Raw genomic sequence first — 24213 nt, 5'->3', positions numbered from 1 at the left:
AACTTACCTACACTAATAAGAAGTATTTGTGCAAAATTTTAAGCTTTACTCCTTCGGAAGTTAGCGTCCTTCGACAGACAGACGGAAGGACATGGCTAGATCGACATAAAATGTCACGACGATCAAGAATATATATACTTTATGGGGTCTCAGACGAATATTTCGAGTAGTTACAAACAGAATGACGAAATTAGAATTAGAATTTTTATACCCCCCACCATAGGATGGGGGGTATAAAAACAAGTAAAAGGCGTTAGGTTTGGCCGGACCGAACTTTGGATACCCACCACCTCGGGTATATATGTAAACCACCTTTGGTCAAAATCCAGTGAAAAATGCATACCAAATTGAAGAAGGATGTCGAAGGTCCTAACACAACTGACTGTCGCAAATTTCGGCGACATCGGACAATAAATGCGTTTTTTATAGCCCCAAAAGCTTAAATCGAGAGATCCGTCTATATGTCAGCTATATTCAAATATGAACCTATCTAGGCCAAATTGAAGAAGAGTGTCGAAGGTTTCAGGCCAATTACAGCCGCATTTATTGCCCGATTTCTCTGAAACATATTAAAGTGAGATGTATACGGACCTGCTACGTCCCTGTACAGTTTGGTTTAGAACGAACTATATTTGGGTATGGACCTATTTTCGCCATGAATAGCGTATTTATTCCCGGCCGTGCCCAACTTAATGCCTTTTTTCTTGTTTTTTTTTTTTAATTTTTTTTTAAGAAGTTTGGTGTTACATATTTTCTCAAAAATAATTTCTTTTTTAATTTTTTTTTTTACATTTCATAGGCGGCAATAAACATAAATTTTATTATTTGTTGCAAAAATTAAGCTCATCTTATGACTTCCAGCTTTGTCTAAAGTCATGTAGGTGAAACGTGCGTTTTTGTATTCTAGTTAAATGCGGAGATTGCTTTAGGATTTTCCACGAAACAAGTCTTAGTTGTTCATTCTCTTCCTTTTATACATTGGTTCTGAGAAATTTCAAAATACTTGACAAAATTTAACTTTTATTACAAATTGGAGAAGAGTCAAAAAGGCAACTAAACAATAAAATAAAGTTCGGCCGTGCCGAATCTTATATACCCTATAATATGCAACGCATTTGACAAGTTCTTTATAAGACTTTTACCAACAAGCAGAGCGATTAATATCAAATTATGGAGCATACATGTCATAGCTGTTAGAAGTCATAACAAAAAGCCACGTTCAATATTATAGTCAAAGTTCGGGCGTGCCGAATCTTCTATACCCTATAATATGCAACGCATTTGACAAGTTCTTTATAAGACTTTTATCAACAAGCAGAGCGATTAATATCAAATTATGGAGCATACATGTCATAGCTGTTAGAAGTCATAACAAAAAGCCACGTTCAATATTATAGTCAAGTCGCATTGTCAAGTTGGAAGTTCATAAAGTTAAATAGAGAGATCAGGTTTATGGATGAAATTTTAGTTTATGAACTGATTTGAATCATAAATGAAAGTAGAAATAAAGAAAAATAATATGAAATGTGAAATTTCAGGCAAATCAGTTAATAATCGCGCGCTCTAGAGATTCGCGAATTCAAATCGCGAGATCGGTTTATATGCGAGCTTCATAAGGTTATGAACCTAACCATACATGACACGGTTGCTGAAAATCATAACAAAACAGTACATGCGAATTTTTAGCCATATCGAGTAGTAACTGCGCCCTCTAGAGGTTCAAAAAGTCAAATTGGGATATCGGTTATACAAGAAGTCAAATTGGGAATGCTTTGTTATCTTTGCACTCCGAAGAAAAATTTGTCTAAAAACAAACAGCAATGACTTTCTTCCCTTACTTTTAATTTGATTGGTTATAACAGAAGATTTATCCCATTAGCCGAACCTGGAAAAGAAAGAGCCCGGCTCTCAGTTAGCCCGAAGCCCAACTATTCGACGCAGTCCGAGATAAAATCCGATGGGGAGATTCGGATCGTGAGAACACGAGGCTATTACTGAAAGGAAGTAAGAAAGAGGTCAGTATAGCTTTTGGTATCATAACGGACCACATACGTCTACGAGCTCAATTATGCAAAATCGGTGAGACAAGTGATAGCATGTGTTGGGCATGTAGGAAATATGATGAGACGTTGGAGCATTTCCTTTGTCATTGCTCGGCTTTCGCTGCTAACAGACACCAGCACTTAGGTGGGGACACAATAGCAAAAATGAGCCAACCCAGAGGCGTGGAAAACAAGTAAGGATTTTGTAAGTAGCACGAATTATTCAAACAATTATCTCGGGACATAATACGTTATGGTTCAAATCATCGTTTATGCGTTCTTCTAGCCGGATCGTGCAGACGAGCTGATGCATACGCTTTATCAGTGTGTCGCCTCCGGTTTAAATAGCTCATCGGGTAACAAGTCGGCTCCTGCTGCCTTGTTGTTCTTTAGTCGGGTCACTGCTACTTCGACCTCATTCTGACTAGGTGGTAAACATTCTATACCATCATCAGGGAGTGGTTCTGCGGTATCCTCTTTGCCACCAACGTCGGCCACTAGCAGTTGGATAAAATGTTCTTTCCAAATCTTCAGCTCACCAACTGAATTAGTTACCAGATTTCTTTTTTTGTCTCTGCAAGAGGATGTGCCTGCACCAAAGCCATCGGTTTGATGTTTAATTCTTTGGTAGAATTTCCAGACTTTAATCTGACTCCTGTACATCGCAATTCGCTCACACTCACGTCTTTCCACTTCCTTTTTCTTTCTGCGGAATCTTCTCTCCTTTTCTCCCGATACCTGTCCTTTATCTGGCGCGTTGCAACTGATTGCAGGGTTGCTCTATATGCCTCATTCTTGGCTTCAGTAGCATCTCGACACTCTTGGTGGTACCATGGGTTTCTTGGAGGAGGCTTCCGGTACCCAAGTACTGATTTCGCGGCATTTTCCAGAGTGTGGCAATAGTTTCCCACTGCACCATTACATCATCAGAACAAGGAGTGATTTCATCAAGCAGTTGAGTTAGTCAAGTGGAGTATACCGTTATCATCTGTTGTGTTTGCAGATCGTACTTTTTCGCCATGTTCAAACGGGTGCGAACCTTTGCTGCAACGAGGTGGTGATCCGAATCTATATTCGCTCCACGGATCGATCGTACATCTAATACGCTGAATGAATGCCTTCCGTCTATCACAACGTGATCAATTTGATTCCTCGTGTTTTGAACGGGTGACAGGCTTTGTGAATATTTTGATGTTGAAATCTGGTGCTGCTACCTTTTTTTGCCTGAGAGAAATCTTTTAGTCTCAACCCACTATAGGACGTTATCTCCTGGAGATTAAACTTTTGTTGAAGAATTTAGATTTTATGCGGGTTGTGGCTAGCCTCTCATTCACAGGAGTAGAGCTTGAGACAAGATGTTTCAGTCTCCGATTAACCACAAATACAAAGCCAATTTCATGCCTCGTGTCATGGCAGCTATAGTAGAGTTAGTCACCGTTTGGTGTTGTTGTGACGCCATTCCATCGGTCATACAATTTTCACATAACTCCGCCAGTGCGTACACTGCACCTTCCCTATAAAGAGTACCGACATTCCAGGTGCAAATCATGGGCCTTTTTCCATTTGGGTCGTGTGGATCGTCAAAGTTAGGGGATTCCTTTTTTACTAGTCCTTTGTGTCTCAGAATAATGTGACATTTTTCCTTAAGGAAAACATTAGATTGGAATTTCTTCGAAATACAAAATTGACGTAAAATGTTATTCAAAGGCAAAATTTCAATAACATTTTTTTCCCATGACAATTTTTTTCAGTTTTATTTTAATTAAGCCAATTTTCCTACTGTTCAAACTTCTGCTCCCTAAAAATGTTTTTTGAGTTTATTAAAAAAGTTTCCATGTTATCCAAAATGTTTATCTGTAAGCAGTATAATACCCTTATGCCCACATTGTTTCATCTGTATTATGAAAGTTTGACTTTATTCATTTGCTTTATATTCACACATGTCCCGTACACAGGAAGGCATGGTCCAAGTTTGGAACTCTTTAATAAACTTATTGATTTTGTGCTAATTTATGGCTGCTGCCACCCATGATGAGGTGGACTTTGTCCTATGGGGGGTGTGGAGGAGAAGCCTGAAATAATTCTTAATTTGCCCTAATTGACATATATTTCTACTCTCTGGAAACAATCGAAGCCATTTGGGTGGACACACAAAAGCCCAGAGACAGAACAAAGGCAAATTGCAATGAAAAGGGTGGGGGGAGAAAAGCCCACCAATATGTATAAATATATTTATAAATGCGTTAATTTGAAGCAAATACATACAACAAAGCAGCTTTTGTGAATGGACAAACTTTTACCTCCCCTATTGCGACCAATGCCAGCGAAACCCACACACACAACGACAAATGACCTGAACAATGGCGTGAGTAAACGATAAACGCAAGTGAACGACAAAGTTTCATTCCAAGTATTAAAGAAGATTAACGACAGCAATGAAATTAATATTAATCATACGCCTAATATTAATCATGCCTAGCGAACAATGGCGAATGACGACCGGTAAATGAAAATCGCCCATGATTAAGAAGTTGTATTTAATGAATGACAAAATTCAACTCCATTTTGCCGCTTTTGCCAGCAAACAAAGGAGAAATTTTTAAAAATTAAACTAAACAAATGAGTGGCTTTTGTATATATAACCTCCCTTCCACCGTCGCGACCGTCATTAGAAACTGAAAAGTAAAGTTTCATTAAATTAAAAGAGTTTCCCAAAATGATAAGATTATTAACTTTTCTTGGAAATCTCAACAAGGCAATGCTGTTAATCGAATAATGACACAAGCACATCCGCACCCCATTGAGGTGATTATGTTGAAGCCTCCAACATGCTTTACATCCACTGCGAAACATCATTAACAGCATTTTCATTCAATGCAAATTATGAAGAAATAAATACGATTATAAGTACATAGGCTGTTGTGAGGAAAAATTGACAAATTAACAAATTGAAAAATTCAATTTACACCAAATGTTTGGAAATAATTTAACTTCGTAGTGTCAAATGAAATTCGAAACATGCATATATGAATCGAGAACTGAATTTCAACTTTGGTCTGGTAAAAAATGTGAAATGATGATTTTTTGCTTCGTTTTCGTGTAATTTTTCATTAAGGTTCGTTGTAATAATGAACAACACTTGTCATTAGTTTATCATATGACTGGAGTATTTTCCTGTATGCAGAGATTTTAGCTACCCTTAGCAGCACTACGGCACATCTGGAAACTGGTATCCAATTAAGAATTTTGTACGCTGTAATCAAAATTTGCCCAGAAACATTACAGAAACAAACATAAACTTCTTCAGTTTAAGTTTAATTCAATAACAATAAAATCAAGCCGAGTCAGAATGGCGTGTCTCAGGGCGATATCTCTTGAAAGAAGTTGTAATTTAGCTTAATTCCTCACAAATCGCTGAAATTTTTTGTGTGATGTTTTCGCCAGGATTTGAACCTAGGCATTTAGCCTATGGGGTACCGCTTTCACCAAGCAGAATGATCAATCACATGTGAAGCCTTCAAAATACAGCTGGTGCAAGAATTGAAGCCGAACGACCTGCCGCAACGCAGAATTATTGGTAAATGGTCTCTGGGAAAGTTCGCCGAAGATCCACTCTCCGAGGACAGAATCTTTGGGACAAAGAGTTAAAATAAGCCCCTCGACATACTTCTGCAATATGGCAGAGATCGGTCCAGATTTGGATATAGCTCTCATATAGACCGATTCGCCGATTTAGGGTCTAAGGCCCATAAAAGCCGCATTTATTATTCGATTTTGGTGAAAATTGGGACAATGACTTGTGTTAGGCCCTTCGACACCTTTCTTCAATTTGGCCCAGATCGGTTTAGATATAAATATAGCTGCCATATAGAATGATCTCTCGATTTAAGGTTTTCGGCTCATAAAAGTTGCATTTACTGTCCGATGTCGCCGAAATTTGAGACAGTGAGTTAAATTAAGCCCCTCGACATACTTTTGCAATATGGCAGAGATCGGTCCAGATTTGAAATTTTTTGACATTTTTCTGCAACTTGGCCCAAATTGGTCCAGATTTGGATATAGCTGCCATATAGACCAATATCTCGATTTAAAGTCTTGGCCCCATAAAAGGCGCATTTGTAATCCGATTTCACTGTTTGCCACAGTGACTTATGATAGGATTTTCGACATCCGCGTTCAGATCGGTTTATTTTTAGATATAGCTGCTTAAAAGATCAAAATTTTGTTATACACAATTGAACAATGACTGGTTCTTATTAGTATTTGGTCTAGATCGGAACAAATTTCGATATAGCTGCTATGGGGCATAAGGTATGCATTTTTCACCGGATTTTGGCGAAAGGTGTTTTACATATATACCCGAGGTGGTGGGTATCCAAAGTTCGGCCCGGCCACACTTAACGCCTTTTTACTTGTTTTTATATTACAAAGGAGATTAAACTCTTACATGAAAGTTTTCACATAATTTTTTTCTGTAGAACCCTTTTATAAGGGTATCCTCGTCCTTGAGATAAAATCGAAAAAAAAATTAACTGTTAGGGAATTTTAACAATTGCTTCAGTTCTGAACATTTCATGATGAAGAATAAGACATTTGCGAAAGACCACATATTGCTCCTATTCATAGAACTTAGCCAACTGTGGTGGAGCGCATCCCAAAAATGCCAACCAAAAAAAAAAAAACAAAATACCACGAAATCATTTGTAGCCAAAGTTAACAATAAACTGTTAAGCAATTACAAAAAATACCATTCCGTTTCCAGGGCTAATTGGCACGCAGCAAACACTCCTCCCAAAAACAACTAACAAACAATTGAGTTCATGTTAATGTCGGTCGATATAACAAAGGACGTTCTCAATTATTTTGTATTGGTTTGAGGTTTGAATGAATTTCCAAAGGCGAAGAAAAACCTACTGCACACCTACACCGCCCTGCAAATGTTAAAGACCTGTGAGAAATTTCCCAGAAATGTGGCCAACCACAAAAACTTCAAAGGCCCCCAACGCCCACTGGTCTCCGTGGCTATGGAGTTGGAATTATTAACACCTCATCCTAACTGTCTCTTCAATTGAGGGCATGCACCATCGTCAACAACATCCACCATTACATCCCCATAGCCATATTCATTAAATGTAGGCTAATCTTTGCTAAAATGTCTTCCTGCCCCCGCCTCTATCTCTCTATCATTCTGCGCTCACTGTTATGGCCATGGCTTATGGTCAATTGGAAGGAATACGTGTCGTTCCGCAATAAAAAGTTAGTGTGTGTATGTACTCGACAGGAATAAGCCGTCAATCAAAAGGAGGCTAGTTAGTGCGTTAACGTGAATGGTGTGTATGTAGATACCATAATGTATGTTGGAGCACATAGTTATATTCCAGCATTTGTACGGAGGGAAAGTGCTTGTTTATGTATGTATGTGTGCATGCTTTCAATGAATATTAACGTGTTAAAATAGCCTAGGAAATGTGAGAAAATCCCCTATTATAGATGCCGACTACTTTTTGTCACATCAAACTATGCCAAGGACTATGGAAAAAGGATGTTTTACAATTGATTTGTAACAACAATAGGCAATGGGTTGACAAGCACCTGTGCAGAATATCTACAATAATACACAGGAAAAAAATTGTATTTACATGATAAAATAAGGAAATTGATTTTTAAAAGTGTTAAAGGAAAACTGTGTCCTTCCCAAATCTACTTCTTGACAAAGATTACTACTCTATTCTGAATTATCAGAGGATTTCGCTGATCGGTTTATATATAAAGGAGCAGCGTGACTGACTGATTTCTCACTGGCTGATCATCGCCCAGCCCAAACGGCTAAAGTTAGAATCATGAAATTTTGCACAAATGTTGGTCTTGGTTCATAAGCACGGGATAATTCTGGATTAGGCTGGATTTTGTGATATTTGAATGTTTAGGTACTAAAAAGTACCAAAAAATACGACACGGTACATAAAGGGTGATTTTTTTGAGGTTAGGATTTTCATGCATTAGTATTTGACAGATCACGTGGGATTTCAGACATGGTGTCAAAGAGAAAGATGCTCAGTATGCTTTGACATTTCATCATGAATAGACGTACTAACGAGCAACGCTTGCAAATCATTGAATTTTATTACCAAAATCAGTGTTCGCTTCGAAATGTGTTCAAATTTTGACAAATTTTGTTCAGCGATGAGGCTCATTTCTGGTTGAATGGCTACGTAAATAAGCAAAATTGCCGTATTTGGAGTGAAGAGCAACCAGAAGCCGTTCAAGAGCTGCCCATGCATCCCGAAAAATGCACTGTTTGGTGTGGTTTGTACGCTGGTGGAATCATTGGACCGTATTTTTTCAAAGATGCTGTTGGACGCAACGTTACGGTGAATGAACACATTTCGAACCGAACACTGATTTTGGTAATAAAATTCAATGATTTGCAAGCGTTGCTCGTTAGTAAGTCTATTCATGATGAAATGTCAAAGCATACTGAGCATCTTTCTCTTTGAACCATGTCTGAAATCCCACGTGATCTGTCAAATACTAATGCATGAAAATCCTAACCTCAAAAAAATCACCCTTTATTTGCCCAGCGCGAACTGAAAGTGCTAGATTTATGTTCTTGGGCGGTAAAAAAAATGGAAAATCGTACCGGAAGTGGGAGAAATAGTACGTTTAGTACCGCAAATGGTACGTTCTTTGTAAATTGAATTAGAGCTCTGAATTTTGGAAATTGGGTACACTATAGCAACCTTAATTGGGTGACTATAAGAGTTTTTCTATATTTAGGTACTAACAAAAGTACCAAAATGGTACGAAATGTGTGAACTTAGTACAGGGCGGATGGCTAGGTATAGAATTTTGAAATTTTACCTCCACCATGGATCGCATTTGTGGAGTTCTATGCGCGGTACCTCTTCTTAGGCAAACAAAGAATATTGAATAAGAACTGTTATGCTATTGGAGCTATATTGAGTTATAATCCGATTCGGACCATAAATGAATGCTGAACACTGTAGAAGTCATTGTGTAATATTTCATTTCATTCGGATTAGAATTGCGCCTTCCAGGAGCTCAAGAAGCAAAATCGGCAGATAGGTTTATATGGGAGTTGTATCAAGCTATAAATCGATTCCGACCATATTAGACACGTATGCTGAAAGTCATGAGAGAAGCCGTTGTACAAAATTTCAGCTAAATCGGATAGGAATTGCGCCCTCTAGAGGCTCAAGAAGTCAAGATCCCTGATCGGTTTATATGGCTGCTATATCAAATTATGTACCGATTTGCTCCATACTTTGCGCAGTTATTGGAAGTCATAATAAAACACCTCATGCTAAATTTCAGCCAAATCGGATGAGAATTGCGCGCTCTATTCGCTCAAGAAGTCAAGAACCAAGATCGGTTTATATGGCAGCTATATCAGATTATGAACCGATTTGAATCATACTTAACACATTTGTTGGAATTGACACCAAAACACTACGAGCAAAATTTCAGTCAAATCGGATGAGAATTGCGCTCTCTAGAGGCTATATATATATATATATATATATATAAACGGACAGGCGGACGGACAGTTGGACGGACAGACGGACGGACAGACAGACGGATATGGCTAAATCGACCTAAAATGCCATGACAATCAAGAATATATATACTTTATGGGGTCTTAGAAGCATATTTCGAGGTGTTACAAACTGAATGACGAAATTAGTATACCCCCATCCAATGGTGGATGGTATGAAAATATTACTTGCACCGGGAGAAAACGTACGTCTAGAGCTAGAGTTCTGAAATTTTGCATGTAGATATAACTAAGAAATATATGATGGGTGACTAAATGGTCTATTTAAAATTCGTCAATTTTAGTACCAAAATTAGTACCATTTGGTACTTTCTATACAGATAGAGTTAGAGGTCTGAAATTTTGCATGCAGGTACAACTAGGAAAAATGTAATGAGTGAATATGAGCTTTTCACAATTCATAAATTTTTCGTACCAAAATTGGTACTTTCGGTGTAGATGGAGCTAAAGGTCTGACATTTGGCTACTAAATGATTTTTTCACAATTTAAAAATTTTGGTATCAACATGGGTGAGGTCTGAAATTTGACGTGTAGGAACAACTAAGTAATATATGATAGATGGCCAAATGATCTATTCACCATTCGCACCTTTTGGTACCAAAATTGGTACCATTTGGTACTTTCTTCATAGATGGAGTTAGGGGTCCAAAATTTGGCAAGTAGGTACAACTATGAAATATATTATAGGTGACTAAATGATCTTTTAATAATGCGTACATTTTGGTACCAAAATTAGTACCAACTTGTACTTTCTTTACCGATGAGATTTGGCATGCAGGTACTACTAGCAAAAATATGATGGGGGACCACATTATCTATTCACAACTCGTACATTTTGGTACCATTTAGTACATTCTTTACAGAAGGAGCTGGAGGTCTGATATTTAGCATGGGTGTACGAGAAGGAAATATATAATGGGTAACTATATGATAACTATAACTATATGGTAACTATATGATCCATTCAAAATTCGAACATTTTAGTACCAAAAAGTTCAAAGTAGTACAAAACAGCTCATCTTCGGTTACAGCGAACGATGGTTGATAAAATTAAGCAATTTGACGAATGTGGAAGAAAACGTACTAATTGTGGTGTAGTTGAAGCCTTGAAGGAATACATTTAGCAAATAGAAGATAATTTTTATTCGTGTGTTAAGGTACTCAAACGTACAGAATGGTACTTTTTTTACGGAGTGCACTACAGCTCTTAAAATTGGGACACAAGTACACCTTGACTATAAATTTGAAGGTGGCTAGAAGATTTTTCAAAATCGTACATTTAGGTACTAAAACGTACAAAAAAGTAATTTTTTACGAATTGAGCGAAAGCACTCAAAATTAAGATACGAATACACCTTGACAGTAAATATTGGGCGGTGAGAAGAGGATATTGTAAGACATACAATATGGTATTTTCTTTACAGAGTAATCTTAAGCTCTCAAAATTGGGATTGACTATAAATTTTGGGCAACCAGAAGATTTTTCTTTTCCAAAGTGTACATTTAGTACGAAAACTTACAAAATAGTTCTTTCTTTACGATTGAGCAAAAGCGCTCAAAATTGGCATTCATTTATACCTTGACAACATATCTTGGACGACTATTTGGTACTTTCTGTACAGAAGGGGACAAATTTCTGAAATTTTATACCCAATTATTACAAATCTTCATAATCTTACAAATCGAGTGACTGCATAGGTTTTTGGAAGTCCTACACTTAAAAGGGGTTTTCAAAAACGGGACAATGAATCGGACCACCGGGATGCTAGTCTTATATATAAAAATCAATTTGTGTTTGTTTGTGTGTTCCTTATAGACTCAGAAACGGCTGAACCGATTTTTTTGAAATTTTTACTGATGGTGATCCCGTGGTGAAAATAGGGTACTACATTTTTTGATATCTGAAGGGAGGGCGAACGCTCCCCCTTTCAGAAACGCCAGATGTCGGAGATGGGTGTTGCCATTTAAGCGAAATTTGGTGTGCTCTCTTATAGTAACCTACAAACAAAAATTTGGTATCCAAACTACGGATGGGGTACCTAGGGGTCGCTCTACCCCAAAACCTTCCAAATATATACATAGTCCAATCACGACAATATGAGACTCAAATGAAAGGTATTTAAGAGTTGAAAACGTATCTGATATCCAATTGTCGGACCAAGTGTTTGGGGGACCACACCAACCCCCAACCAAATGTGGGATCAAGTTTCTCGGGGTCCACCCCTTCAAATGAAAAGTCTTTGGGAATAAAGCAGGAATCGGATATCAATATTCGGGAAAAAGTGTTAATGGGCCACCCTAACCCCATAAAACCACCCAAATAGGACGTATTTGCAGACCATTGCAATATGGGGCACAAATTAGAGATATTTTGGAGTAGAACAAGAATCTGATATATATTTTCAGGGCCAAGTCACGGAGTGGCCCCATCCCTCAAAACATCCGCCAAAACGGTCATGTTTGTCGACTGTGGAAATATGGGGCTCAATTGAAAGGTAATTGGGAGTAGACTACAAATATGATATCAACAGTCGGGACCAACTGTTTAACCGACGTCCCACCTGCAAATAGGACGTATTTGCTCACCATGACAATTTGGGTCTTAAAGAGAGTGGAGCTCGATATTGATAGTTTTTAGGGCCCATACCCCAAACCGGACATATTTGCTGACTTTTGCAGTAAGGGGTTTAAATAAAAGGTATTTGAGATTAGCAAACGTATTTGATATACAATTTGGAGGCCAATGGCAATATGGGGTTCAAATAAATGATATTTGGGAGTAGAGCAAGATGCTGATATATTTCTAGGGCTAAGTGTTTGGGCGACCACCTCACTCCCCAAAACATCCCTAAATCGGACATATTTGCAAATAAATTAAATTGTAATTTTAAAGTGATATTACAAAATGATTTTTTCAAGTGTAATTTTCAGTAATAATCCCCCTCATTCTTTTTCTATGTTTGTTTGCGTTTGATGTTCTCTCGAAGTCAAACAGTAAACTGTTTGCTATAAGAAGTTTAAATTTTAAAAAAGGTTAATTGAAATACTTTCCATTATCCTTGCTTTGTCCGGAGATTTGGATGTCCTTGTAAAATCAACAAAGCTAAACAAATATTCGCAAATGCGTAGTAAGAAAGTCTATTAGTTTGTCATATTGAAAGGCTACAAGTTTTGGCTTAATCTATTTTTTTCATTGTATGTTTGCATTCGAATATTTGCAAAAGGTATGCCATTATGACGTTCAAACTTTGTCCTGAACTAACAAAAATAAACTACAATTTGCAGGTAAATTAAATAAATGTTAAATGTTATATCAGTTTATTGGACTGAACTCTCGATTTTCATTATTTCCCAATGCGAACAATATTATATTATTGCTTTGATTACATTTTCATGTTTATTCAATTTATATTGACTTGCCATTAAATTTTTTAGACATTTATTTGTATTCGATTAGTAAAACTGTCATTTACAACGAACTACAAACTATAAAAAAGTTTTTTCTCGTCTAAGTAAACCATTGACCAAAAAAAATTTATTGAGTTTGCGTAGGCTCGTAAAAGTTCATACATTAATTATTTAAAGTTTTCATAGAAAATAAGTAAAAACGTAGCCACTACGGCCGGACTTGAACTTGGAAACCAACCACCATGGATTATGCTACAAATTTACACAAATTAAATAAGTTTATTTTTACGCTTAATCTGACCATGAGGATGAATATCACAGAAAATTAAGTTTTTTATACCCACTACCGAAAGATAGGGGTGGGTATAAAAAACACATCGAAATATCCATTTCCGACCCTATAAAGTATATATATTCTTGATCAGCGTAAAAATCCAAGACGATCTAGCCATGTCCGTTCGTCTGTCTGTTGAAATCACGCTACAGTCTTTAAAAATAAAGATATTGAGCTGAAATTTTGCACAGAATTATTCTTTGTCCATAAGCAGGTTAAGTTCGAAGATGGGCTATATCGGACTATATCTTGATATAGCCTTCATATAGACCGATCCGCCGATTTAAGGTCGTAGGCCCAAACAAGTAAAAGCATGCAAAGTTCGGCCGGGCCGAATCTTATATACCCTCCACCATGGACCGCATTTGTTTAGTTCTTGTCCCGGCATCTCTTTTTAGGAACAAAAAAGATAAAAAAAGATTTGCTCTGCTATTAGAGCGATATCAAGATATGGTCCGGTTCGGAAAACAATTAAATTATATATTGGAGACCTGTGTAAAATGTCAGCCAATTCGAATATGAACCGCGCCCTTTGGGGGCTGAAGAAATAAAATAGAAATATCGATTTAAATGGAAGCTATATCAGGCTATAGACCGATTCAGACCATAATAAACACGTATGTTGATGGTCATGAGAGGATCCGTCGTACAAAATTTCAGGCAAATCGGATAATGATTGCGACCTCTAGAGGCTCAAGAAGTCAAGATCCCAGATCGGTTTATATGACAGCTATACCTGGTTATGAACAGATTTGAACCATATTTGGCACAGTTGTTGGAAGTCGCAACAGAACACCTCATGCAAAATTTCAGCCAAATTGGCTAGAAATTGGGCCGTCTAGTCGGTCAAAAATTCAAAAATCAAGATCGGTGTATATGACAGCTATATCAGGCTATGAACCGATTTAAACCATACTTGGCACCGTTATTGGAAGTCATAACGAAATACGTCATGCAAAATTTCAGCCAAATCAAATAGAAATTGCGCCCTCTAGAGGCTCAAGAAGTCAAGAACGCAGATCGGTTTATATGACAGCTATATCTGGTTATGGACCGATTAAATCCATAATTGGCACAGTTGTTGGAAGTCATAATAAAACACCTCGTCCATAATTTCAGAAAAATCGGATAAGAATTGTGGCCTCAAGTGATTCAGGAAATCAAGATACCAGATCGGTTTATATGGCAGCTATATCAGGTTATGGACCGATTTAAACAATACTTGGCATACTTGTTGGAAATCATAACAAAACACTTTGTGGAAAATTTCAGCCAAATCGGATAAGAGTTGCGTCCTCTAGTGGCTCAAGAAGTCATGGACCGATTTAAACCATGCTTGGTACAGTTGTTGGAAATCATAACAAAACACCTCATGCAAAATTTCAGCCAAATGGGGTAAGAATTGCGTCCTCTAGTAGCTCAAGAAGTCAAGATCCCGGATGGGTTTATATGGCAGCTATATCAAAACATGAACCGATATCGCCCATTTACATTCCCCACCTACGCTAATAGGAAGTTTTTGTGCAAAATTTCAAGCGGATAGCTTTACTCCTTCGAAAATTAGCTTGTTTTCGACAGATAGACGGACGGACAGACGGACGGACCGACGGACGGACGGACGGACAGAAGGACCGACGGACGGACATAGCTAGATCGATCGACTTAAAGTGTCATGACGATCAAGAATATATATACTTTTTGGGGTCTCAGACACATATTTCGAGGAGTTACAAACAGAATGACGAAATTAGTATGCCCCCATCCTATTGGGGAGGGTATAAAAACTACAACAGATTTGCACCTGGCGAATTATTCAGCCACCGTGTGGTCGAAATGAAGAACGGAATATGATTTATTAACCATGCTTGGTTTACAAGTGTTTTATGTGTCGGCGCCGAGTTTTGGTGGTACGCCCATGGTCTTCAATCAAAATTTTTACATGCCCCACACGAACTTCCAAATCAGCTGCTGTTACAAATTTCGTTTGTTGTAGGCATTTTAGTCATATTTCAAAATTAATACGATTATAAATTAATTTCAAAATTAATACGATTACAATTTCCAAGCAGCCTTCTGTTAACTTCTTATGAAAAAAAATCCTTGTGGTATGCATAAAATTGTAGTCAACATTCCGAATTATGCCAACAGTTAAATTATTGAGTTATCAATCAGAGATGTTTCCACGAATGTCTTATAGAAATTAAGCCCAGAAAATTTTACTGTGCACTTTTAGCACATACAAGCATGGGTGTGCTCTGCTTTTTCCGCCATCTATTTATCTTTTCAATAAAGTCGTTTTTATTCACTTTGATCTCTAAGTATTTATGCCATAGCCTATTTGATGAAAAATATTTCTTGATTACATTTCACAATGCTAAAGGAAACTCGTCGCAAACGTATATTGGTGTGTGTGTGCATGTGTGTGGAGGAGGATGTTCATATTTGTTGTTCACATACTGGAAGGCATGTTTGGGTGTTTGTTTGTCCGTTCATTATTGAACATATCAAACGTTTTTGCTTCACTTTGTCGTTTTAGCTTTGGAAAATTTTCTTGCGGCACTTTTGTCCTTATTACCATTACATGCACAATTCCAACAACCAACAGCATCATTGGTGAAACGTTTGCTTTGCAAGGACATTATTGTTTAAGTGGAATTTTCAGATGAGTTTTGAAAATGTTACAAATGTCTGTCTGTCTGTCCCTATCTCTCACACACTCTCTCAAAGCGGCCCTCTTATTGTCTCAGTATGTGTAGTAAGTACGAAATTATAGCCCATTCTTAGAAGATGAGAATAAAACGTTAAACAAAGTGAAAAAGGTTAAGCTTGGATAAGGGCGAAATTGTATTGTACCCTGTCCGTCGTTGTTTTTAACAAGCAAAGGAAGTGTACATTGTTTTTTTTTCGTTTTTTCGGCAATGAAAAACATCATTACACCGAGTTCATATTCACCCGTAAACCCATACACCTTAATCACTATACCACTACTGTGGCAATGGGTAACATAACCTTGTGCATTTATTTGAATCATCTCCAAATAGAATGGATGAGGCATGACCATAGGTAACATTTGGTTAAGGGCATCACTTTGAATCTATTTCGCAAGGTCTATCTGCCATAAACGTTCATACTACTTGGCCAAATTCTTTATTTCAATCGTATCAAATAAAGCCTTCACCCTTATTATTTCTCGATTTTAAATTAAACAGTCATTAAGACCAGATTTTTGTTTTTTAGGGCTACTTATAGTCGGAAGGCTTTCGTAATCGGGAAGTTTATGCTATTGTGTAGAGTCTAAAACGGTCGTCTATGCTCGTTCTAGTCTTTTAATCGTACATGGCTTTTTTTTTCATTATTAAGTTCACAAACATGGAATGTACAATGACGACTTGTGCTTTTGCCCTTGGCTGGGCTAACAACATTTGAGATTTTTTACGAATTTCAAACATACAAGTCCCTAGGGTATGGTCGTTTCATATAAGGGCACACAAATTGCCATTGGGATAAAATCTTATATTTATCGAAAATTTAATTCATGGGGATTTTAAATCAATGCTCGTTTTCCCAATTGTGCCCGATTAACAATGAAGCAGATGTGAAATTTTATTTTAAATTTCAACGTTGAATTGGAGATTTTAACAAAATTATCATAAATAAAGGGTTATACACTCATATAGTTATCGATAGCATGGTGCGGTCTAAGGCAGACCGATTTGGAAACCAGTAAGGAAAGGCAAAAGTTGGGCGGTGCCGACTTTATAATACTCTACACCTACCCTTTAAATACAAAAGTGGGACTATATCTAATTCTGTACAAATTTTGATAGACTTCGGCGGATGTATTCAGATAGGTTATTAAAATTACTGCATTAATTTTCGAGCAAAGCAAATATGTGCAAAATGTAATAAATACGGTTTACAAATGACGGGAGATGGGAACTACGTCTAAATCTGAACCGATTTCGATCAAACTTTATGGATATTGTGGAATTAGTCGAGGAAAGCGTTGTACAAAATGTTGGGAAGATTGGTCAATAAATACGCTTGCAGTGGGTCTAGAAGTGAAAATCGGGCGATATATATTTATGTGAGCTATACCTAAATCTGAACAGATTTCTATAAAATTCACCAGTAATATTGAGAGTCAAAAGGAAATCCTTCTTGCCAAATTTCGACAGAATCGGTTAACAAATGACTAATTTATTGCATTATTACTGCAAATCGGACGAACATATATATGGAAGCTATATCCAAATCTGAACCGATTTTTTCCAATTTCAATAGGCATCGTTTCTAGGCCGAAAAACATACCCATACCAAATTTGAAGACTATCGGATGAAAATTGCGACCTGTGATTTGTAAACAAAATAACATGGACAGACAGACAGGCGGACATAGCTAAATCGAATCAGAAAGTGATTCTGAGTTGATCGGTCTACTTATCAATGGGTATATCTCTCTTCTTTTTGGGTGTTACAAACAAATTCACTAAGTTATACTACCCTGTACCACAGTAGTGGTGTAGGGTATAACAAGTAAAAGCGTGCTAAGTTCGGCCGGGCCGAATTTTATATACCCTCCACCATGGATCGCATTTGTCGAGTTCTTTTCCCGGCATCTCTTCTTAGGCAAAACAGGATATAAGAAAAGATTTGCTCTGCTATTAGAGCGATATCAAGATATGGTCCGGTTTGGACCACAATTAAATTATATGTTGGAGACCTGTGTAAAATGTCAGCCAATTCGAATTAGAATTGCGCCCATTGGTGGCTCAAGAAGTAAAATAGAGAGATCGATTTATATGGGAGCTGTATCAGGCTATAGACCGATTCAGACCATAATAAACACGTATGTTGATGGTCATGAGAGAATCCGTCGTACAAAATTTCAGGCAAATCGGATAATAATTGCGACCTCTAGAGGCTCAAGAAGTCAATATCCCAGATCGGTTTATATGACAGCTATATCAGGTTATGAACCGATGTGAGCCTTATTTGACACAGTAGTTGAAAGTAAGAATAAAATACGTCATGCAAAATTTCAGCCAAATGGGAAAGAAATGGCACCCTCTTGAAGCCCAAGAAGTCAAGTTCCCATATCTGTTTATATGACAGCTATATCAGGTTATGAACTGATTTGAACCATACTTGGCACAGTTGTTGGATATCATAACAAAATATCACGTGCCAAAATTCATTCAAATCGGATAAGAATTGCGCCCTCTAGAGGCTCAAGAAGTCAAAACCCAAGATCTGTTTATATGGCAGCTATATCAGGTTATGGACCGATGTGAACAATACTTGACACAGTTGTTGGATATCATAACAAAACACGTCGTGCAAAATTTCATCCCAATCGGAAAAGAATTGCGCCCTCTAGAGGCTCAAGAAGTCAAGACCCAAGATCGGTTTATATGGCAGCTATATCAAAACATTGATCGATATGGCCCATTTACAATACCAACCGACCTACACTAATAAGAAGTTATTGTGCAAAATTTCAAGCGGCTAGCTTTACTCCTTCGGAAGTTGGCGTGCTTTCGACAGACAGACGGACAGACGGACGGACGGACAGACGAACGGACATGGCTAGATCGACATAAAATGTCGCGACGATCAAGAATATATATACTTTATGGGGTCTCAGATGAATATTTCGAGTAGTTACAAACAGAATGACGAAATTAATATACCCCCCATCCTATGGTGGAGGATATAAAAACAAAAGGAATGTCGGCGAGGTATATTCCCCATCCAATGGCGAAGTTGCTGAATTAAAACATGTACCGCTATATATAAAATCTAAAAAAACAATAAATCTCTGGGTTAAATGCTGGCAAAATTAAAAATGTTGGGCTATTTAATATATTTAGCAAGGAAACCTATTCGTATCCCTCTTTTTGTGTTTTTTGTATAAATATATTTTTTAAATATATAAAAAAAAATATGTTTCCTTTTAACCAACTAAATCAACTAAAATCCCTTTTAATTTAATTTCTCATTAGCCATTTCGCATCTAATCCTAAACAAATGATCCACAGTAAGGCCCCCATAAAAACATAATATAAAGATGATAATATGCAGACAAAATGAAAAAGTTTCGTTGCTAATTTTGTTGAAAATGCCAAGGCGAACTTTTAACTTCAAGAAAACCCCTGCCTTGCCCTCATATCATATGGACTAAGTCGAATCTCAAGGATTTGTGGCGGTGTCCTTTCTGTTTGAGCTGTGTTTTGGCCAGCTTTTGCAAGGAAAATACCAAAATTATTCACATATTCCTGCGGTGACATAGACTAGTTGTGGGTTAGTTTTTCTGACTTTATGCGGGTATAAGACTTTTCTTTTGCGGCAGTTAAAATATTTACTTTACAAAGCTAAGAGGATGGCATACAAAACAGCCAAAAAGCTCAAAGAGAAAAAAGACACACAAACACAACACAGACAATTTCACAAAATTTTCAACGTCCCAAAAGGAAAATGTGCATTTGCCAGAGTAGAAAGACACTTTGACCTTTTGCCATCGCAGCATATAAGGATAACTAAGACAGTAGGGGATGCTGAGCATGTTGGGGCGAAAACATTCGGCCAAAGTTGGGAAAACTTTTACTTAGTAAACATTTTACGGCCATGAATTAAAATGAATTTCATGCGAAAGTGGCGACTGAAACCTCTCAAAACAACGAAGTTGTTTGCCAACAACAAAGCCTTGGCACATCCCCGCATTCAAAAAAAAATGCGGTCTGTTTCCGGCTTTGCTGTATTTGGCCAATGGATATTATCCTTCCCTGTGTGTTTGTGTTTGTGTTTGCATTTGTGTGAGAGAATATCATTTAGTTGTAATTTAAGTACAGCAGCATATAAATGCACCTGGTCTTACCTGTTTGCCTGAGGATGTAGCTGGAGGTCCGTGTTGCTGTCTGTTGTGGAGGAGGTACGTCGGTCTACAAGTTATTAAGCCAAGCTCACTACAATTAACACTTAATTCAAATGTTTTATTTTCTTCCTTTTATTTATTTATTTTTTTGGTTGTTGTTGTTGTACACTACCAAGTAACACTTAATTTGAGGTGATTTCAATTTTTTCGCTTCGTTTCTTTTTTATTTTGTTGTATGCTTGTTTTTTTGTAACGTTGTGGGTGGTTGGGGGATTTGGGGACTGGGAGGCTTGATAAGGTACTTTTTGTAATTTGTATATTTGAAAAGCGCTTTTGTTCCTTTTTTGGTCCAATGGTTTTTTTTTTACTTTTTGTTTGTGGTCTCTTTTTTGTTCTTTTTTTTATTGGCAATGTTGTCTTTTGGTCTGATTTGATTTCCAATATCCTTGTTTTTTTGGTTCTGTGTTAACCGATGCTCAACTGGGTAACTACTGAGCGATTTTCGTTCAGCATCTATGCTTATAAACCTACCCGTGTGACTGGTTGGCTGGTGAAAATTCCACCACAGACGGCATGTCTCGTCTAAGGATTCAGGAAAATGAGGACATAAAGCTCAAAAGCTTTGAGCTTTCAAGAGAAAGGAAACTCGACAGGGAAACAGTGTTTTACGTTAGCAATGGCCATAATCGACAAGTTCAAAAGGAATACGAAAAAATGCAAAAATTAATTGCAGTCGTAACAAAAAAGGCAAGGCAAAAGCCGGTTATTTAATACCTGGTGCTAATCCTGAATCCTGAAGAGAGCATCAAAAAAAATTTCAGCGGTATTTATATCCTCTTTATGCTGGCGATATTTGTGAGGTACTATGACATATCAAAACCAGTAAGGAAAGGCAAAAATCGGGCGGTTCCGACTTTATAATACCCTACACCACCTCGTGCATGTAGTACTTGTTATATGTATAACTTATCTGGAAATCTAGTCAGACTTTAATTTGGATACCTATTGAAATAGCGATTTAGAATCTTGTAAGATTTTCCTACCATAGGACAAAGTTTTGGATTTTCCACATCTTTAATATCGGCCATATCGGATAAAAGATTATATGGGAGTTGTATCGAAACCTGTGCCAATTTAAATGACACATACTGGGACATGGAATAGAACATCTCACGCCCTATATTGTAGAGATGTGACCAAAATTGTGGATTTTACTGCCTTAAAAGTCCATATCGGATGAAATATACACATTGGAGCTATATCTAAATTAGGACTGATTTTAATGAAATTTTGCGCACGTATTGGAACGTCCATTTAAACGCCTCATGCAAAATCGGGCGAAAATTGTGGATTCTACAGTCTTAAAAGGCCATATCGGATGAGCGATATATATGGGAGCTATATCAAAATCTAAACCGATTTTTATGAAATTTTGCACACTAATGAAGACGTCAAATAAAGCACCTCATGCAAAATTTTGTAAAGATCGGACCATAATTGAGACTTCTACAGCCTTAAAAGGCCAAATCGGATATGTATGGGAGCTATAACTAAATCTAAACCGATTTTTATGAAATTTTGCACATACATTGAGACTTTACAAAAACGACTCCACGCCAAATGTGGTGAAGATCCGACCAAAATTATGGCTTCTACAGCCTTAAAAGTTGAAATCGGATGAAAGATATATATGGGAGCTATATCTAAATCTGAACCGATTTTGATGAAAATTTTGAGATATATTAAGATCAGTAATGACACAGTCCGTGCCAAATTTTGTGCTGATCGATTGAAAATTGTAGTTACTACGGCCATATATATACTTCTACAGATTTAAAAGGGCACATCGGATGAAAGATATATATGGGAGCTATATCTAAATCTGGACCGATTTTTTTTTTTTTTAAATCGATAGCGTTCGTGCTTGGGTCAAAAAAGACACTTAAGCTAAATTTTGTGAAAATCGGACAACAAATTTGTATTTGATTACAAGAATAAATGGACAGACAGACAGACGGACATAGCTAAATCGAATCAGGAAGTGATTCTAAGCCGATCCGTATACTTACAGATGGGCCTAGCTCTTCTCCTTCTTAGCGTTGCAAACAAATGCACAAATCTATTATACCCTGTACCATAGTGGTGGTGTGGGGTATAAACATCCGACAAGGAGTTCAGACATCGTAAAAGATTCCGTCCGAACTATTGGAAGAAAAATTAAAGAATAAAAACATACGACAGAACCTTCAGACATCATTTAGAATTCTTTCAGAACTTTTGGAACACACAAACAGTGCAGATATAGTTCAGAACTCCTTCCGAACTGTTAAAAGAAAAATTAAAAAAAAATATTCGAAACAAGTAAAAGCGTGCTAAGTTCGGCCGGGCCGAATCTTTTATACCCTCCACCATGGATCGCATTTGTCGAGTTCTTTTCTCGGCATCTCTTTTTAGGCAAAAAAGTATATAAAAAAATATTTGCTTTGCTATTAGGACGATAACAAGATATAGTCCGGTTTGGACCACAATTATATTATATGTTGGAGACCTGTGTAAAATGTCAGCCAATTCGAATAAGAATTGCGCTCTTTGGGGGCTCAAGAAATAAAATAGAGAGATCGATTTATATGGGAGCTGTATCGGGCTATAGACAGATTCAGACCATAATAAACACGTATGTTGATGGTCATGAGAGGATCTGTCGTACAAAATTTCAGGCAAATGGGATAATAATTGCGACCTCTAGAGGCTCAAGAAGTCAATATCCCAGATCGGTTTATATGGCAGCTATATCAGGTTATGAACCGATTTTAACCTCATTTGACACAGTTGTTGAGAGTAAGAATAAAATACGTCACGCAAAATTTCATTCAAATCGGATAAGAATTGCGCACTATAGAGGCTCAAGAAGTCAAGACCCAAGATCGGTTTATTTGACAGCTATATCGGGTTATGGACCGATTTGAACCATACTTGGCACACTTTTTGCATATCATAACAGAACACGTCGTGCAAAATTTCATTCCAATCGGATAAGAATTGCGCACCCTAAAGGCTCAAGAAGTCGAGACCCAAGATCGGTTTATATGGCAGCTGTATCGAGTTATGGACCGATTTTAACCGTACTTGGCACATTTGTTGGATATCATAACAAAACACGTCGTGTAAAATTTCATTCCAATCGGATAATAATTGCGCCCTCTAGAGGCTCAAGAAGTCAAGACCCAAGATCGGTTTAAATGGCAGCTATATCAAAACATGGACCGATATGGCCCATTTACAATACCAACCGACCTACACTAATAAGAAGTATTTGTGCAAAATTTTAAGCGGCTAGCTTTACTCCTTCGGAAATTAGCATGCTTTCGACAGACAGACGGACGGACGGAAGGACGGACGGACATGGCTAGATCGACATAAAATGTCGCGACGATCAAGAATGTATATACTTTATGGGATCTCAGACGAATATTTCGAGTAGTTACAAACAGAATGACGAAATGAGTATACCCCCATCCTATGGTGGAGGGTATAAAAACGGTCAGACTTCGTTCAGCATTATTTCAAAACTGTTGGAACAAAAATTCCTTCAGAATGTCGAATAGAATTTAAAACGAAGTCGGTAAGATCTTGTTGGAAGACTTCAAAATTGGTTCAGATGTATCTGACATCAGACATTTGAGTCGCTGGGTTCTCTGCAAAACAAACTACACATTTATTTGGCAATGATTATATTGTAAAAACAAGAACTACAACATTAGTGTTGCTGTGCCAATATGTATGGTTCTACACAGAAATTCCTCCAGATTCAGCTTAACCATGTCCGTCTGTCTGCATATCTTTTCTGTGCTGTTTGCAAGTCCGTATTTTTTTAAACCAATCATAACGAAATTTTCTACACATCACTTTTTTAGCCCATAGACGAAGCCTTCGAATTTTGGTAAAAATCGGCTCAGATTAGCTCAGATGTAGCTCCCA

General features: G+C 37.3%; 1 protein-coding gene across 6 annotated transcripts in view; it reads right to left on the bottom strand.

Moving 5' to 3' along the window:
• The window catches only part of LOC106095625 (diacylglycerol kinase eta), a 174202-nt gene that overhangs the window by 112744 nt on the left and 37245 nt on the right, over positions 1-24213 (bottom strand). The window contains exon 1 of one of the 6 annotated variants that reach the window (XM_013262895.2): positions 20239-20355. The exons of the other annotated variants lie outside the window; for them this stretch is intronic. The gene's annotated coding sequence lies outside the window, so the exon portion shown is untranslated. Of the gene's footprint in view, positions 1-20238; positions 20356-24213 lie in introns of those variants that run through there. 6 annotated transcript variants of the gene reach the window in all.

Source organism: Stomoxys calcitrans, chromosome 2 (genome assembly GCF_963082655.1).
Source record: "Stomoxys calcitrans chromosome 2, idStoCalc2.1, whole genome shotgun sequence".
Lineage (NCBI taxonomy): Eukaryota > Metazoa > Arthropoda > Insecta > Diptera > Muscidae > Stomoxys > Stomoxys calcitrans.
The sequence above is the reverse complement of the archived record's forward strand: the minus strand, read 5'-3'. Positions and strand labels throughout refer to the sequence as shown.